Genomic DNA, 12,500 nt, shown 5'->3' with positions numbered 1-12,500 from the left:
GTCTCCCATCCAAGTACTAACCAGGCCCAGCCCTGCTTAGCTTCCAAGATCAGACGAGATTGGGCTTGTTCAGGGTGGTGTGGCTGTAGGTATTATTTTTGTTTTGACCTACATCTCTTATACATCTAGAAACCAGCATTGAAGGAAGCCGGAAAAGAGAGAAGAAAAAAAGGCCTACAGCACCTGGTATTCCCAGGTGGTCTCCCATCCAAGTACTAACCAGGCCCGTCCCTGCTTAGCTTCCAAGATCAGACGAGATTGGGCTTGTTCAGGGTGGTGTGGCTGTAGGTATTGTTTTCCTATTGACCTACATCTCTTATACATCTAGAAACCAGCATTGAAGGAAGCCGGAACAAGAGAGAAGAAAAAAAGGCCTACAGCACCTGGTATTCCCAGGTGGTCTCCCATCCAAGTACTAACCAGGCCCGGCTCTGCTTAGCTTCCAAGATCAGACGAGATTGGGCTTGTTCAGGGTGGTGTGGCTGTAGGTATTGGTTTCCTATTGACCTACATCTCTTATACATCTCAAAACCAGCATTGAAGGAGGCCGGAACAAGAGAGAAAAAAAAAAAGCCTACAGCACCTGGTATTTCCAGGTGGTCTCCCATCCAAGTACTAACCAGGCCCAGCCCTGCTTAGCTTCCAAGATCAGACAAGATTGGGCTTGTTCAGGGTGGTGTGGCTGTAGGTATTGGTTTCCTATTGACCTACATCTCTTATATATCTCAAAACCAGCATTGAAGGTGGCCGGAACAAGAGAGAAAAAAAAAGCCTACAGCACCTGGTATTTCCAGGTGGTCTCCCATCCAAGTACTAACCAGGCCCAGCCCTGCTTAGCTTCCAAGATCAGACGAGATTGGGCTTGTTCAGGGTGGTGTGGCTGTAGGTATTGTTTTCCTATTGACCTACATCTCTTATACATCTAGAAACCAGCATTGAAGGAAGCCGGAACAAGAGAGAAGAAAAAAAGGCCTACAGCACCTGGTATTCCCAGGTGGTCTCCCATCCAAGTACTAACCAGGCCTGTCCCTGCTTAGCTTCCAAGATCAGATGAGATTGGGCTTGTTCAGGGTGGTGTGGCTGTAGGTATTGTTTTCCTATTGACCTACATCTCTTATACATCTAGAAACCAGCATTGAAGGAAGCCGGAACAAGAGAGAAGAAAAAAAGGCCTACAGCACCTGGTATTCCCAGGTGGTCTCCCATCCAAGCACTAACCAGGCCCGGCTCTGCTTAGCTTCCAAGATCAGACGAGATTGGGCTTGTTCAGGGTGGTGTGGCTGTAGGTATTGGTTTCCTATTGACCTACATCTCTTATACATCTCAAAACCAGCATTGAAGGAGGCCGGAACAAGAGAGAAAAAAAAAGCCTACAGCACCTGGTATTTCCAGGTGGTCTCCCATCCAAGTACTAACCAGGCCCAGCCCTGCTTAGCTTCCAAGATCAGACGAGATTGTGCTTGTTCAGGGTGGTGTGGCTGTAGGTATTGCTTTCTTATTGACCTACATCTCTTATACATCTAGAAACCAGCATTGAAGGAAGCCGGAACAAGAGAGAAGAAAAAAAGGCCTACAGCACCTGGTATTCCCAGGTGGTCTCGCATCCAAGTACTAACCAGGCCTGGCTCTGCTTAGCTTCCAAGATCAGGCTTGTTCAGGGTGGTGTGGCTGTAGGTATTGGTTTCCTATTGACCTACATCTCTTATACATCTAAAAACCAGCATTGAAGGAAGCCGGAACAAGAGAGAAAAAAAAAAAAGCCTACAGCACCTGGTATTCCCAGGTGGTCTCCCATCCAAGTACTAACCAGGCCTGGCGCTGCTTAGCTTCCAAGATCAAACGAGATTGGGCTTGTTTAGAGATGTGTAGCTGTAGGTTTTGTTTCCTATTGACCTACATCTCTTATAATCTCAAAACCAGCATTGAAGGAAGCCGGAACAAGAGAGAAAAAAAAAAGACCTACAGCACCTGGTATTCCCAGGTGGTCTCCCATCCAAGTACTAACCAGGCCCGTCTCTGCTTAGCTTCCAAGATCAGACAAGATTGGGCTTGTTCAGGGTGGTGTGGCTGTAGGTATTGGTTTCCTATTGACCTACATCTCTTATACATCTGAAAACCAACATTAAAGGAGGCCGGAACAAGAGAGAAAAAAAAAAAGCCTACAGCACCTGGTATTTCCAGGTGGTCTCCCATCCAAGTACTAACCAGGCCCAGCCCTGCTTAGCTTCCAAGATCAGACGAGATTGGGCTTGTTCAGGGTGGTGTGGCTGTAGGTAATGTTTTCCTATTGACCTACATCTCTTATACATCTAAAAACAAGCATTGAAGGAAGCCGGAACAAGAGAGAAAAAAAAAAAGGCCTACAGCACCTGGTATTCCCAGGTGGTCTCCCATCCAAGTACTAACCAGGCCCAGCCCTGCTTAGCTTCCAAGATCAGACGAGATTGGGCTTGTTCAGGGTGGTGTGGCTGTAGGTATTATTTTGGTTTTGACCTACATCTCTTATACATCTAGAAACCAGCATTGAAGGAAGCCGGAAAAGAGAGAAGAAAAAAAGGCCTACAGCACCTGGTATTCCCAGGTGGTCTCCCATCCAAGTACTAACCAGGCCCGTCCCTGCTTAGCTTCCAAGATCAGACGAGATTGGGCTTGTTCAGGGTGGTGTGGCTGTAGGTATTGTTTTCCTATTGACCTACATCTCTTATACATCTAGAAACCAGCATTGAAGGAAGCCGGAACAAGAGAGAAGAAAAAAAGGCCTACAGCACCTGGTATTCCCAGGTGGTCTCCCATCCAAGTACTAACCAGGCCCAGCCCTGCTTAGCTTCCAAGATCAGACAAGATTGGGCTTGTTCAGGGTGGTGTGGCTGTAGGTATTGGTTTCCTATTGACCTACATCTCTTATACATCTCAAAACCAGCATTGAAGGTGGCCGGAACAAGAGAGAAAAAAAAAGCCTACAGCACCTGGTATTTCCAGGTGGTCTCCCATCCAAGTACTAACCAGGCCCAGCCCTGCTTAGCTTCCAAGATCAGACGAGATTGGGCTTGTTCAGGGTGGTGTGGCTGTAGGTATTGTTTTCCTATTGACCTACATCTCTTATACATCTAGAAACCAGCATTGAAGGAAGCCGGAACAAGAGAGAAGAAAAAAAGGCCTACAGCACCTGGTATTCCCAGGTGGTCTCCCATCCAAGTACTAACCAGGCCTGTCCCTGCTTAGCTTCCAAGATCAGATGAGATTGGGCTTGTTCAGGGTGGTGTGGCTGTAGGTATTGTTTTCCTATTGACCTACATCTCTTATACATCTAGAAACCAGCATTGAAGGAAGCCGGAACAAGAGAGAAGAAAAAAAGGCCTACAGCACCTGGTATTCCCAGGTGGTCTCCCATCCAAGCACTAACCAGGCCCGGCTCTGCTTAGCTTCCAAGATCAGACGAGATTGGGCTTGTTCAGGGTGGTGTGGCTGTAGGTATTGGTTTCCTATTGACCTACATCTCTTATACATCTCAAAACCAGCATTGAAGGAGGCCGGAACAAGAGAGAAAAAAAAAGCCTACAGCACCTGGTATTTCCAGGTGGTCTCCCATCCAAGTACTAACCAGGCCCAGCCCTGCTTAGCTTCCAAGATCAGACGAGATTGTGCTTGTTCAGGGTGGTGTGGCTGTAGGTATTGCTTTCTTATTGACCTACATCTCTTATACATCTAGAAACCAGCATTGAAGGAAGCCGGAACAAGAGAGAAGAAAAAAAGGCCTACAGCACCTGGTATTCCCAGGTGGTCTCGCATCCAAGTACTAACCAGGCCTGGCTCTGCTTAGCTTCCAAGATCAGGCTTGTTCAGGGTGGTGTGGCTGTAGGTATTGGTTTCCTATTGACCTACATCTCTTATACATCTAAAAACCAGCATTGAAGGAAGCCGGAACAAGAGAGAAAAAAAAAAAAGCCTAGAGCACCTGGTATTCCCAGGTGGTCTCCCATCCAAGTACTAACCAGGCCTGGTGCTGCTTAGCTTCCAAGATCAAACGAGATTGGGCTTGTTTAGAGATGTGTAGCTGTAGGTTTTGTTTCCTATTGACCTACATCTCTTATAATCTCAAAACCAGCATTGAAGGAAGCCGGAACAAGAGAGAAAAAAAAAAGACCTACAGCACCTGGTATTCCCAGGTGGTCTCCCATCCAAGTACTAACCAGGCCCGTCCCTGCTTAGCTTCCAAGATCAGACGAGATTGGGCTTGTTCAGGGTGGTGTGGCTGTAGGTATTGGTTTCCTATTGACCTACATCTCTTATACATCTGAAAACCAACATTAAAGGAGGCCGGAACAAGAGAGAAAAAAAAAAAGCCTACAGCACCTGGTATTTCCAGGTGGTCTCCCATCCAAGTACTAACCAGGCCCAGCCCTGCTTAGCTTCCAAGATCAGACGAGATTGGGCTTGTTCAGGGTGGTGTGGCTGTAGGTAATGTTTTCCTATTGACCTACATCTCTTATACATCTAAAAACAAGCATTGAAGGAAGCCGGAACAAGAGAGAAAAAAAAAAAGGCCTACAGCACCTGGTATTCCCAGGTGGTCTCCCATCCAAGTACTAACCAGGCCCAGCCCTGCTTAGCTTCCAAGATCAGACGAGATTGGGCTTGTTCAGGGTGGTGTGGCTGTAGGTATTATTTTTGTTTTGACCTACATCTCTTATACATCTAGAAACCAGCATTGAAGGAAGCCGGAAAAGAGAGAAGAAAAAAAGGCCTACAGCACCTGGTATTCCCAGGTGGTCTCCCATCCAAGTACTAACCAGGCCCGTCCCTGCTTAGCTTCCAAGATCAGACGAGATTGGGCTTGTTCAGGGTGGTGTGGCTGTAGGTATTGGTTTCCTATTGACCTACATCTCTTATACATCTAGAAACCAGCATTGAAGGAAGCCGGAACAAGAGAGAAGAAAAAAAGGCCTACAGCACCTGGTATTCCCAGGTGGTCTCCCATCCAAGTACTAACCAGGCCCGGCTCTGCTTAGCTTCCAAGATCAGACGAGATTGGGCTTGTTCAGGGTGGTGTGGCTGTAGGTATTGGTTTCCTATTGACCTACATCTCTTATACATCTCAAAACCAGCATTGAAGGAGGCCGGAACAAGAGAGAAAAAAAAAAAGCCTACAGCACCTGGTATTTCCAGGTGGTCTCCCATCCAAGTACTAACCAGGCCCAGCCCTGCTTAGCTTCCAAGATCAGACAAGATTGGGCTTGTTCAGGGTGGTGTGGCTGTAGGTATTGGTTTCCTATTGACCTACATCTCTTATACATCTCAAAACCAGCATTGAAGGTGGCCGGAACAAGAGAGAAAAAAAAAGCCTACAGCACCTGGTATTTCCAGGTGGTCTCCCATCCAAGTACTAACCAGGCCCAGCCCTGCTTAGCTTCCAAGATCAGACGAGATTGGGCTTGTTCAGGGTGGTGTGGCTGTAGGTATTGTTTTCCTATTGACCTACATCTCTTATACATCTAGAAACCAGCATTGAAGGAAGCCGGAACAAGAGAGAAGAAAAAAAGGCCTACAGCACCTGGTATTCCCAGGTGGTCTCCCATCCAAGTACTAACCAGGCCTGTCCCTGCTTAGCTTCCAAGATCAGATGAGATTGGGCTTGTTCAGGGTGGTGTGGCTGTAGGTATTGTTTTCCTATTGACCTACATCTCTTATACATCTAGAAACCAGCATTGAAGGAAGCCGGAACAAGAGAGAAGAAAAAAAGGCCTACAGCACCTGGTATTCCCAGGTGGTCTCCCACCCAAGCACTAACCAGGCCCGGCTCTGCTTAGCTTCCAAGATCAGACGATTTGGGCTTGTTCAGGGTGGTGTGGCTGTAGGTATGGTTTCCTATTGACCTACATCTCTTATACATCTCAAACCAGCATTGAAAGAGAGCCGGAACAAGAGAGAAAAAAAAAGCCTACAGCACCTGGTATTTCCAGGTGGTCTCCCATCCAAGTACTAACCAGGCCCAGCCCTGCTTAGCTTCCAAGATCAGACGAGATTGTGCTTGTTCAGGGTGGTGTGGCTGTAGGTATTGCTTTCTTATTGACCTACATCTCTTATACATCTAGAAACAGCATTGAAGGAAGCCGGAACAAGAGAGAAGAAAAAAAGGCCTACAGCACCTGGTATTCCCAGGTGGTCTCGCATCCAAGTACTAACCAGGCCTGGCTCTGCTTAGCTTCCAAGATCAGGCTTGTTCAGGGTGGTGTGGCTGTAGGTATTGGTTTCCTATTGACCTACATCTCTTATACATCTAAAAACCAGCATTGAAGGAAGGCCGGAACAAGAGAGAAAAAAAAAAAGCCTACAGCACCAGGTATTCCCAGGTGGTCTCCCATCCAAGTACTAACCAGACCTGGCCCTGCTTAGCTTCCAAGATCAAACGAGATTGGGCTTGTTTAGAAATGTGTAGCTGTAGGTTTTGGTTTCCTATTGACCTACATCTCTTATAATCTCAAAACCAGCATTGAAGGAAGCCGGAACAAGAGAGAAAAAAAAAAGCCTACAGCACCTGGTATTTCCAGGTGGTCTCCCATCCAAGTACTAACCAGGCCCAGCTCTGCTTAGCTTCCAAGATCAGACGAGATTGGGCTTGTTCAGGGTGGTGTGGCTGTAGGTATTGGTTTCCTATTGACCTACATCTCTTATACATCTGAAAACCACATTGAAGGAGGCCGGAAACAAGAGAGAAAAAAAAAAGCCTACAGCACCTGGTATTTCCAGGTGGTCTCCCATCCAAGTACTAACCAGGCCCAGCCCTGCATAGCTTCCAAGATCAGACCGAGATTGGGCTTGTTCAGGGTGGTGTGGCTGTAGGTATTGTTTTCCTATTGACCTACATCTCTTATACATCTAAAAACAAGCATTGAAGGAAGCCGGAACAAGAGAGAAAAAAAAAAAGGCCTACAGCACCTGGTATTCCCTAGGTGGTCTCCCATCCAAGTACTAACCAGGCCCAGCCCTGCTTAGCTTCCAAGATCAGACGAAATTGGGCTTGTTCAGGGTGGTGTGGCTGTAGGTATTGTTTTCCTATTGACCTACATCTCTTATACATCTAGAAACCAGCATTGAAGGAAGCCGGAACAAGAGAGAAGAAAAAAAGGCCTACAGCACCTGGTATTCCCAGGTGGTCTCCCATCCAAGTACTAAACAGGCCCGTCCCTGCTTAGCTTCCAAGACCAGACGAGATTGGGCTTGTTCAGGGTGGTGTGGCTGTAGGTATTGTTTTCCTATTGACCTACATCTCTTATACATCTAGAAACCAGCATTGAAGGAAGCCGGAACAAGAGAGAAGAAAAAAAAGGCCTACAGCAACTGGTATTCCCAGGTGGTCTCCCATCCAAATACTAACCAGGCTCGGCTCTGCTTAGCTTCCAAGATCAGACGAGATTGGGCTTGTTCAGGGTGGTGTGGCTGTAGGTATTGGTTTCCTATTGACCTACATCTCTTATACATCTCAAAACCAGCATTGAAGGAGGCCGGAACAAGAGAGAAAAAAAAAAGCCGACAGCACCTGGTATTCCCAGGTGGTCTCCCATCCAAGTACTAACCAGGCCCAGCCCTGCTTAGCTTCCAAGATCAGACGAGATTGGGCTTGTTCAGGGTGGTGTGGCTGTAGGTATTGTTTTCCTATTGACCTACATCTCTTATACATCTAGAAACCAGCATTGAAGGAAGCCGGAACAAGAGAGAAGAAAAAAAGGCCTACAGCACCTGGTATTCCCAGGTGGTCTCCCATCCAAGTACTAACCAGGCCTGTCCCTGCTTAGCTTCCAAGATCAGATGAGATTGGGCTTGTTCAGGGTGGTGTGGCTGTAGGTATTGTTTTCCTATTGACCTACATCTCTTATACATCTAGAAACCAGCATTGAAGGAAGCCGGAACAAGAGAGAAGAAAAAAAGGCCTACAGCACCTGGTATTCCCAGGTGGTCTCCCATCCAAGCACTAACCAGGCCCGGCTCTGCTTAGCTTCCAAGATCAGACGAGATTGGGCTTGTTCAGGGTGGTGTGGCTGTAGGTATTGGTTTCCTATTGACCTACATCTCTTATACATCTCAAAACCAGCATTGAAGGAGGCCGGAACAAGAGAGAAAAAAAAAGCCTACAGCACCTGGTATTTCCAGGTGGTCTCCCATCCAAGTACTAACCAGGCCCAGCCCTGCTTAGCTTCCAAGATCAGACGAGATTGTGCTTGTTCAGGGTGGTGTGGCTGTAGGTATTGCTTTCTTATTGACCTACATCTCTTATACATCTAGAAACCAGCATTGAAGGAAGCCGGAACAAGAGAGAAGAAAAAAAGGCCTACAGCACCTGGTATTCCCAGGTGGTCTCGCATCCAAGTACTAACCAGGCCTGGCTCTGCTTAGCTTCCAAGATCAGGCTTGTTCAGGGTGGTGTGGCTGTAGGTATTGGTTTCCTAGTGACCTACATCTCTTATACATCTAAAAACCAGCATTGAAGGAAGCCGGAACAAGAGAGAAAAAAAAAAAAGCCTACAGCACCTGGTATTCCCAGGTGGTCTCCCATCCAAGTACTAACCAGGCCTGGTGCTGCTTAGCTTCCAAGATCAAACGAGATTGGGCTTGTTTAGAGATGTGTAGCTGTAGGTTTTGTTTCCTATTGACCTACATCTCTTATAATCTCAAAACCAGCATTGAAGGAAGCCGGAACAAGAGAGAAAAAAAAAAGACCTACAGCACCTGGTATTCCCAGGTGGTCTCCCATCCAAGTACTAACCAGGCCCGTCCCTGCTTAGCTTCCAAGATCAGACGAGATTGGGCTTGTTCAGGGTGGTGTGGCTGTAGGTATTGGTTTCCTATTGACCTACATCTCTTATACATCTGAAAACCAACATTAAAGGAGGCCGGAACAAGAGAGAAAAAAAAAAAGCCTACAGCACCTGGTATTTCCAGGTGGTCTCGCATCCAAGTACTAACCAGGCCCAGCCCTGCTTAGCTTCCAAGATCAGACGAGATTGGGCTTGTTCAGGGTGGTGTGGCTGTAGGTAATGTTTTCCTATTGACCTACATCTCTTATACATCTAAAAACAAGCATTGAAGGAAGCCGGAACAAGAGAGAAAAAAAAAAAGGCCTACAGCACCTGGTATTCCCAGGTGGTCTCCCATCCAAGTACTAACCAGGCCCAGCCCTGCTTAGCTTCCAAGATCAGACGAGATTGGGCTTGTTCAGGGTGGTGTGGCTGTAGGTATTATTTTTGTTTTGACCTACATCTCTTATACATCTAGAAACCAGCATTGAAGGAAGCCGGAAAAGAGAGAAGAAAAAAAGGCCTACAGCACCTGGTATTCCCAGGTGGTCTCCATCCAAGTACTAACCAGGCCCGTCCCTGCTTAGCTTCCAAGATCAGACGAGATTGGGCTTGTTCAGGGTGGTGTGGCTGTAGGTATTGGTTTCCTATTGACCTACATCTCTTATACATCTAGAAACCAGCATTGAAGGAAGCCGGAACAAGAGAGAAGAAAAAAAGGCCTACAGCACCTGGTATTCCCAGGTGGTCTCCCATCCAAGTACTAACCAGGCCCGGCTCTGCTTAGCTTCCAAGATCAGACGAGATTGGGCTTGTTCAGGGTGGTGTGGCTGTAGGTATTGGTTTCCTATTGACCTACATCTCTTATACATCTCAAAACCAGCATTGAAGGAGGCCGGAACAAGAGAGAAAAAAAAAAAGCCTACAGCACCTGGTATTTCCAGGTGGTCTCCCATCCAAGTACTAACCAGGCCCAGCCCTGCTTAGCTTCCAAGATCGGGCTTGTTCAGGGTGGTGTGGCTGTAGGTATTGGTTTCCTATTGACCTACATCTCTTATACATCTCAAAACCAGCATTGAAGGTGGCCGGAACAAGAGAGAAAAAAAAAGCCTACAGCACCTGGTATTTCCAGGTGGTCTCCCATCCAAGTACTAACCAGGCCCAGCCCTGCTTAGCTTCCAAGATCAGACGAGATTGGGCTTGTTCAGGGTGGTGTGGCTGTAGGTATTGTTTTCCTATTGACCTACATCTCTTATACATCTAGAAACCAGCATTGAAGGAAGCCGGAACAAGAGAGAAGAAAAAAAGGCCTACAGCACCTGGTATTCCCAGGTGGTCTCCCATCCAAGTACTAACCAGGCCTGTCCCTGCTTAGCTTCCAAGATCAGATGAGATTGGGCTTGTTCAGGGTGGTGTGGCTGTAGGTATTGTTTTCCTATTGACCTACATCTCTTATACATCTAGAAACCAGCATTGAAGGAAGCCGGAACAAGAGAGAAGAAAAAAAGGCCTACAGCACCTGGTATTCCCAGGTGGTCTCCACCCAAGCACTAACCAGGCCCGGCTCTGCTTAGCTTCCAAGATCAGACGAGATTGGGCTTGTTCAGGGTGGTGTGGCTGTAGGTATTGGTTTCCTATTGACCTACATCTCTTATACATCTCAAAACCAGCATTGAAGGAGGCCGGAACAAGAGAGAAAAAAAAAGCCTACAGCACCTGGTATTTCCAGGTGGTCTCCCATCCAAGTACTAACCAGGCCCAGCCCTGCTTAGCTTCCAAGATCAGACGAGATTGTGCTTGTTCAGGGTGGTGTGGCTGTAGGTATTGCTTTCTTATTGACCTACATCTCTTATACATCTAGAAACCAGCATTGAAGGAAGCCGGAACAAGAGAGAAGAAAAAAAGGCCTACAGCACCTGGTATTCCCAGGTGGTCTCGCATCCAAGTACTAACCAGGCCTGGCTCTGCTTAGCTTCCAAGATCAGGCTTGTTCAGGGTGGTGTGGCTGTAGGTATTGGTTTCCTATTGACCTACATCTCTTATACATCTAAAAACCAGCATTGAAGGAAGCCGGAACAAGAGAGAAAAAAAAAAAGCCTACAGCACCAGGTATTCCCAGGTGGTCTCCCATCCAAGTAATAACCAGACCTGGCCCTGCTTAGCTTCCAAGATCAAACGAGATTGGGCTTGTTTAGAAATGTGTAGCTGTAGGTTTTGGTTTCCTATTGACCTACATCTCTTATAATCTCAAAACCAGCATTGAAGGAAGCCGGAACAAGAGAGAAAAAAAAAAGCCTACAGCACCTGGTATTTCCAGGTGGTCTCCCATCCAAGTACTAACCAGGCCCAGCTCTGCTTAGCTTCCAAGATCAGACGAGATTGGGCTTGTTCAGGGTGGTGTGGCTGTAGGTATTGGTTTCCTATTGACCTACATCTCTTATACATCTGAAAACCAACATTGAAGGAGGCCGGAACAAGAGAGAAAAAAAAAAGCCTACAGCACCTGGTATTTCCAGGTGGTCTCCCATCCAAGTACTAACCAGGCCCAGCCCTGCTTAGCTTCCAAGATCAGATGAGATTGGGCTTGTTCAGGGTGGTGTGGCTGTAGGTATTGTTTTCCTATTGACCTACATCTCTTATACATCTAAAAACAAGCATTGAAGGAAGCCGGAACAAGAGAGAAAAAAAAAAAGGCCTACAGCACCTGGTATTCCCAGGTGGTCTCCCATCCAAGTACTAACCAGGCCCAGCCCTGCTTAGCTTCCAAGATCAGACGAAATTGGGCTTGTTCAGGGTGGTGTGGCTGTAGGTATTGTTTTCCTATTGACCTACATCTCTTATACATCTAGAAACCAGCATTGAAGGAAGCCGGAACAAGAGAGAAGAAAAAAAGGCCTACAGCACCTGGTATTCCCAGGTGGTCTCCCATCCAAGTACTAAACAGGCCCGTCCCTGCTTAGCTTCCAAGACCAGACGAGATTGGGCTTGTTCAGGGTGGTGTGGCTGTAGGTATTGTTTTCCTATTGACCTACATCTCTTATACATCTAGAAACCAGCATTGAAGGAAGCCGGAACAAGAGAGAAGAAAAAAAAGGCCTACAGCAACTGGTATTCCCAGGTGGTCTCCCATCCAAATACTAACCAGGCTCGGCTCTGCTTAGCTTCCAAGATCAGACGAGATTGGGCTTGTTCAGGGTGGTGTGGCTGTAGGTATTGGTTTCCTATTGACCTACATCTCTTATACATCTCAAAACCAGCATTGAAGGAGGCCGGAACAAGAGAGAAAAAAAAAAGCCGACAGCACCTGGTATTCCCAGGTGGTCTCCCATCCAAGCACTAACCAGGCCCGGCTCTGCTTAGCTTCCAAGATCAGACGAGATTGGGCTTGTTCAGGGTGGTGTGGCTGTAGGTATTGCTTTCTTATTGACCTACATCTCTTATACATCTAGAAACCAGCATTGAAGGAAGCCGGAACAAGAGAGAAGAAAAAAAGGCCTACAGCACCTGGTATTCCCAGGTGGTCTCGCATCCAAGTACTAACCAGGCCTGGCTCTGCTTAGCTTCCAAGATCAGGCTTGTTCAGGGTGGTGTGGCTGTAGGTATTGGTTTCCTATTGACCTACATCTCTTATACATCTAAAAACCAGCATTGAAGGAAGCCGGAACAAGAGAGAAAAAAAAAAAAGCCTACAGCACCTGGTATTCCCAG

General features: G+C 47.0%; 32 non-coding genes and 26 pseudogenes across 32 annotated transcripts in view; all 58 read right to left on the bottom strand.

Moving 5' to 3' along the window:
- LOC142116663 (5S ribosomal RNA) overlaps nucleotides 1-91 on the bottom strand; it is a 119-nt gene extending 28 nt beyond the window's left edge. Inside the window, exon 1 of the ribosomal RNA XR_012682563.1 lies at nucleotides 1-91. This exon is cut by the window's left edge and continues 28 nt beyond it. This is a non-coding gene — a ribosomal RNA (5S ribosomal RNA).
- Nucleotides 92-171: 80 nt separating this feature from the next.
- Nucleotides 172-290, bottom strand: LOC142116810 (5S ribosomal RNA). Its single transcript, XR_012682588.1, has one exon. It is a non-coding gene; the product is annotated as a 5S ribosomal RNA (ribosomal RNA).
- Nucleotides 291-371: 81 nt separating this feature from the next.
- LOC142116581 (5S ribosomal RNA) lies at nucleotides 372-490 on the bottom strand. The gene has a single exon (XR_012682488.1). It is a non-coding gene; the product is annotated as a 5S ribosomal RNA (ribosomal RNA).
- Nucleotides 491-571: 81 nt separating this feature from the next.
- LOC142116685 (5S ribosomal RNA) lies at nucleotides 572-690 on the bottom strand (annotated as a pseudogene).
- A 79-nt stretch (nucleotides 691-769) lies between these two features.
- LOC142116567 (5S ribosomal RNA) lies at nucleotides 770-888 on the bottom strand. The gene has a single exon (XR_012682475.1). It is a non-coding gene; the product is annotated as a 5S ribosomal RNA (ribosomal RNA).
- Nucleotides 889-969: 81 nt separating this feature from the next.
- LOC142116597 (5S ribosomal RNA) lies at nucleotides 970-1,088 on the bottom strand. Its single transcript, XR_012682502.1, has one exon. It is a non-coding gene; the product is annotated as a 5S ribosomal RNA (ribosomal RNA).
- Nucleotides 1,089-1,169: 81 nt separating this feature from the next.
- LOC142116727 (5S ribosomal RNA) lies at nucleotides 1,170-1,288 on the bottom strand (annotated as a pseudogene).
- Nucleotides 1,289-1,367: 79 nt separating this feature from the next.
- Nucleotides 1,368-1,486, bottom strand: LOC142116702 (5S ribosomal RNA; annotated as a pseudogene).
- A 272-nt stretch (nucleotides 1,487-1,758) lies between these two features.
- Nucleotides 1,759-1,877, bottom strand: LOC142116889 (5S ribosomal RNA; annotated as a pseudogene).
- A 79-nt stretch (nucleotides 1,878-1,956) lies between these two features.
- Nucleotides 1,957-2,075, bottom strand: LOC142116636 (5S ribosomal RNA). Its single transcript, XR_012682539.1, has one exon. It is a non-coding gene; the product is annotated as a 5S ribosomal RNA (ribosomal RNA).
- Nucleotides 2,076-2,156: 81 nt separating this feature from the next.
- LOC142116565 (5S ribosomal RNA) lies at nucleotides 2,157-2,275 on the bottom strand. The gene has a single exon (XR_012682473.1). It is a non-coding gene; the product is annotated as a 5S ribosomal RNA (ribosomal RNA).
- Nucleotides 2,276-2,357: 82 nt separating this feature from the next.
- Nucleotides 2,358-2,476, bottom strand: LOC142116651 (5S ribosomal RNA). Its single transcript, XR_012682552.1, has one exon. It is a non-coding gene; the product is annotated as a 5S ribosomal RNA (ribosomal RNA).
- Nucleotides 2,477-2,556: 80 nt separating this feature from the next.
- Nucleotides 2,557-2,675, bottom strand: LOC142116798 (5S ribosomal RNA). The gene has a single exon (XR_012682587.1). It is a non-coding gene; the product is annotated as a 5S ribosomal RNA (ribosomal RNA).
- An 81-nt stretch (nucleotides 2,676-2,756) lies between these two features.
- LOC142116555 (5S ribosomal RNA) lies at nucleotides 2,757-2,875 on the bottom strand. The gene has a single exon (XR_012682464.1). It is a non-coding gene; the product is annotated as a 5S ribosomal RNA (ribosomal RNA).
- A 79-nt stretch (nucleotides 2,876-2,954) lies between these two features.
- Nucleotides 2,955-3,073, bottom strand: LOC142116564 (5S ribosomal RNA). The gene has a single exon (XR_012682472.1). It is a non-coding gene; the product is annotated as a 5S ribosomal RNA (ribosomal RNA).
- An 81-nt stretch (nucleotides 3,074-3,154) lies between these two features.
- LOC142116596 (5S ribosomal RNA) lies at nucleotides 3,155-3,273 on the bottom strand. The gene has a single exon (XR_012682501.1). It is a non-coding gene; the product is annotated as a 5S ribosomal RNA (ribosomal RNA).
- An 81-nt stretch (nucleotides 3,274-3,354) lies between these two features.
- LOC142116725 (5S ribosomal RNA) lies at nucleotides 3,355-3,473 on the bottom strand (annotated as a pseudogene).
- Nucleotides 3,474-3,552: 79 nt separating this feature from the next.
- On the bottom strand, nucleotides 3,553-3,671 carry LOC142116701 (5S ribosomal RNA; annotated as a pseudogene).
- A 272-nt stretch (nucleotides 3,672-3,943) lies between these two features.
- LOC142116988 (5S ribosomal RNA) lies at nucleotides 3,944-4,062 on the bottom strand (annotated as a pseudogene).
- Nucleotides 4,063-4,141: 79 nt separating this feature from the next.
- On the bottom strand, nucleotides 4,142-4,260 carry LOC142116554 (5S ribosomal RNA). Its single transcript, XR_012682463.1, has one exon. It is a non-coding gene; the product is annotated as a 5S ribosomal RNA (ribosomal RNA).
- Nucleotides 4,261-4,341: 81 nt separating this feature from the next.
- On the bottom strand, nucleotides 4,342-4,460 carry LOC142116563 (5S ribosomal RNA). The gene has a single exon (XR_012682471.1). It is a non-coding gene; the product is annotated as a 5S ribosomal RNA (ribosomal RNA).
- An 82-nt stretch (nucleotides 4,461-4,542) lies between these two features.
- LOC142116639 (5S ribosomal RNA) lies at nucleotides 4,543-4,661 on the bottom strand. Its single transcript, XR_012682541.1, has one exon. It is a non-coding gene; the product is annotated as a 5S ribosomal RNA (ribosomal RNA).
- Nucleotides 4,662-4,741: 80 nt separating this feature from the next.
- LOC142116785 (5S ribosomal RNA) lies at nucleotides 4,742-4,860 on the bottom strand. The gene has a single exon (XR_012682585.1). It is a non-coding gene; the product is annotated as a 5S ribosomal RNA (ribosomal RNA).
- An 81-nt stretch (nucleotides 4,861-4,941) lies between these two features.
- On the bottom strand, nucleotides 4,942-5,060 carry LOC142116580 (5S ribosomal RNA). The gene has a single exon (XR_012682487.1). It is a non-coding gene; the product is annotated as a 5S ribosomal RNA (ribosomal RNA).
- Nucleotides 5,061-5,141: 81 nt separating this feature from the next.
- Nucleotides 5,142-5,260, bottom strand: LOC142116684 (5S ribosomal RNA; annotated as a pseudogene).
- A 79-nt stretch (nucleotides 5,261-5,339) lies between these two features.
- LOC142116562 (5S ribosomal RNA) lies at nucleotides 5,340-5,458 on the bottom strand. The gene has a single exon (XR_012682470.1). It is a non-coding gene; the product is annotated as a 5S ribosomal RNA (ribosomal RNA).
- Nucleotides 5,459-5,539: 81 nt separating this feature from the next.
- Nucleotides 5,540-5,658, bottom strand: LOC142116595 (5S ribosomal RNA). The gene has a single exon (XR_012682500.1). It is a non-coding gene; the product is annotated as a 5S ribosomal RNA (ribosomal RNA).
- An 81-nt stretch (nucleotides 5,659-5,739) lies between these two features.
- On the bottom strand, nucleotides 5,740-5,857 carry LOC142116931 (5S ribosomal RNA; annotated as a pseudogene).
- A 78-nt stretch (nucleotides 5,858-5,935) lies between these two features.
- On the bottom strand, nucleotides 5,936-6,054 carry LOC142116699 (5S ribosomal RNA; annotated as a pseudogene).
- A 271-nt stretch (nucleotides 6,055-6,325) lies between these two features.
- LOC142116930 (5S ribosomal RNA) lies at nucleotides 6,326-6,444 on the bottom strand (annotated as a pseudogene).
- A 79-nt stretch (nucleotides 6,445-6,523) lies between these two features.
- LOC142116674 (5S ribosomal RNA) lies at nucleotides 6,524-6,642 on the bottom strand. Its single transcript, XR_012682573.1, has one exon. It is a non-coding gene; the product is annotated as a 5S ribosomal RNA (ribosomal RNA).
- An 80-nt stretch (nucleotides 6,643-6,722) lies between these two features.
- LOC142116839 (5S ribosomal RNA) lies at nucleotides 6,723-6,842 on the bottom strand (annotated as a pseudogene).
- An 82-nt stretch (nucleotides 6,843-6,924) lies between these two features.
- On the bottom strand, nucleotides 6,925-7,044 carry LOC142116750 (5S ribosomal RNA; annotated as a pseudogene).
- An 81-nt stretch (nucleotides 7,045-7,125) lies between these two features.
- LOC142116630 (5S ribosomal RNA) lies at nucleotides 7,126-7,244 on the bottom strand. Its single transcript, XR_012682532.1, has one exon. It is a non-coding gene; the product is annotated as a 5S ribosomal RNA (ribosomal RNA).
- An 82-nt stretch (nucleotides 7,245-7,326) lies between these two features.
- LOC142116896 (5S ribosomal RNA) lies at nucleotides 7,327-7,445 on the bottom strand (annotated as a pseudogene).
- Nucleotides 7,446-7,525: 80 nt separating this feature from the next.
- LOC142116552 (5S ribosomal RNA) lies at nucleotides 7,526-7,644 on the bottom strand. The gene has a single exon (XR_012682461.1). It is a non-coding gene; the product is annotated as a 5S ribosomal RNA (ribosomal RNA).
- An 81-nt stretch (nucleotides 7,645-7,725) lies between these two features.
- Nucleotides 7,726-7,844, bottom strand: LOC142116593 (5S ribosomal RNA). Its single transcript, XR_012682499.1, has one exon. It is a non-coding gene; the product is annotated as a 5S ribosomal RNA (ribosomal RNA).
- An 81-nt stretch (nucleotides 7,845-7,925) lies between these two features.
- Nucleotides 7,926-8,044, bottom strand: LOC142116723 (5S ribosomal RNA; annotated as a pseudogene).
- A 79-nt stretch (nucleotides 8,045-8,123) lies between these two features.
- On the bottom strand, nucleotides 8,124-8,242 carry LOC142116698 (5S ribosomal RNA; annotated as a pseudogene).
- Nucleotides 8,243-8,514: 272 nt separating this feature from the next.
- Nucleotides 8,515-8,633, bottom strand: LOC142116938 (5S ribosomal RNA; annotated as a pseudogene).
- A 79-nt stretch (nucleotides 8,634-8,712) lies between these two features.
- LOC142117009 (5S ribosomal RNA) lies at nucleotides 8,713-8,831 on the bottom strand. Its single transcript, XR_012682610.1, has one exon. It is a non-coding gene; the product is annotated as a 5S ribosomal RNA (ribosomal RNA).
- Nucleotides 8,832-8,912: 81 nt separating this feature from the next.
- Nucleotides 8,913-9,031, bottom strand: LOC142116755 (5S ribosomal RNA; annotated as a pseudogene).
- Nucleotides 9,032-9,113: 82 nt separating this feature from the next.
- LOC142116626 (5S ribosomal RNA) lies at nucleotides 9,114-9,232 on the bottom strand. The gene has a single exon (XR_012682529.1). It is a non-coding gene; the product is annotated as a 5S ribosomal RNA (ribosomal RNA).
- Nucleotides 9,233-9,312: 80 nt separating this feature from the next.
- LOC142116694 (5S ribosomal RNA) lies at nucleotides 9,313-9,430 on the bottom strand (annotated as a pseudogene).
- An 81-nt stretch (nucleotides 9,431-9,511) lies between these two features.
- LOC142116579 (5S ribosomal RNA) lies at nucleotides 9,512-9,630 on the bottom strand. Its single transcript, XR_012682486.1, has one exon. It is a non-coding gene; the product is annotated as a 5S ribosomal RNA (ribosomal RNA).
- An 81-nt stretch (nucleotides 9,631-9,711) lies between these two features.
- On the bottom strand, nucleotides 9,712-9,820 carry LOC142116923 (5S ribosomal RNA; annotated as a pseudogene).
- A 79-nt stretch (nucleotides 9,821-9,899) lies between these two features.
- LOC142116560 (5S ribosomal RNA) lies at nucleotides 9,900-10,018 on the bottom strand. Its single transcript, XR_012682469.1, has one exon. It is a non-coding gene; the product is annotated as a 5S ribosomal RNA (ribosomal RNA).
- An 81-nt stretch (nucleotides 10,019-10,099) lies between these two features.
- LOC142116592 (5S ribosomal RNA) lies at nucleotides 10,100-10,218 on the bottom strand. Its single transcript, XR_012682498.1, has one exon. It is a non-coding gene; the product is annotated as a 5S ribosomal RNA (ribosomal RNA).
- An 81-nt stretch (nucleotides 10,219-10,299) lies between these two features.
- On the bottom strand, nucleotides 10,300-10,417 carry LOC142116870 (5S ribosomal RNA; annotated as a pseudogene).
- A 79-nt stretch (nucleotides 10,418-10,496) lies between these two features.
- Nucleotides 10,497-10,615, bottom strand: LOC142116697 (5S ribosomal RNA; annotated as a pseudogene).
- A 271-nt stretch (nucleotides 10,616-10,886) lies between these two features.
- LOC142116967 (5S ribosomal RNA) lies at nucleotides 10,887-11,005 on the bottom strand (annotated as a pseudogene).
- Nucleotides 11,006-11,084: 79 nt separating this feature from the next.
- LOC142116673 (5S ribosomal RNA) lies at nucleotides 11,085-11,203 on the bottom strand. Its single transcript, XR_012682572.1, has one exon. It is a non-coding gene; the product is annotated as a 5S ribosomal RNA (ribosomal RNA).
- Nucleotides 11,204-11,283: 80 nt separating this feature from the next.
- LOC142117007 (5S ribosomal RNA) lies at nucleotides 11,284-11,402 on the bottom strand. Its single transcript, XR_012682608.1, has one exon. It is a non-coding gene; the product is annotated as a 5S ribosomal RNA (ribosomal RNA).
- An 82-nt stretch (nucleotides 11,403-11,484) lies between these two features.
- Nucleotides 11,485-11,603, bottom strand: LOC142116993 (5S ribosomal RNA). Its single transcript, XR_012682605.1, has one exon. It is a non-coding gene; the product is annotated as a 5S ribosomal RNA (ribosomal RNA).
- An 81-nt stretch (nucleotides 11,604-11,684) lies between these two features.
- On the bottom strand, nucleotides 11,685-11,803 carry LOC142116629 (5S ribosomal RNA). Its single transcript, XR_012682531.1, has one exon. It is a non-coding gene; the product is annotated as a 5S ribosomal RNA (ribosomal RNA).
- An 82-nt stretch (nucleotides 11,804-11,885) lies between these two features.
- On the bottom strand, nucleotides 11,886-12,004 carry LOC142116894 (5S ribosomal RNA; annotated as a pseudogene).
- Nucleotides 12,005-12,084: 80 nt separating this feature from the next.
- LOC142116806 (5S ribosomal RNA) lies at nucleotides 12,085-12,203 on the bottom strand (annotated as a pseudogene).
- Nucleotides 12,204-12,475: 272 nt separating this feature from the next.
- Nucleotides 12,476-12,500, bottom strand: part of LOC142116937 (5S ribosomal RNA) — a 119-nt pseudogene continuing 94 nt past the window's right edge.

Source organism: Mixophyes fleayi, unplaced genomic scaffold (genome assembly GCF_038048845.1).
Source record: "Mixophyes fleayi isolate aMixFle1 unplaced genomic scaffold, aMixFle1.hap1 Scaffold_1683, whole genome shotgun sequence".
In the NCBI taxonomy this organism is placed as follows: domain Eukaryota; kingdom Metazoa; phylum Chordata; class Amphibia; order Anura; family Limnodynastidae; genus Mixophyes; species Mixophyes fleayi.
Note: the sequence above shows the minus strand (reverse complement) of the source record. Positions and strands in the feature narration are given on the sequence as shown.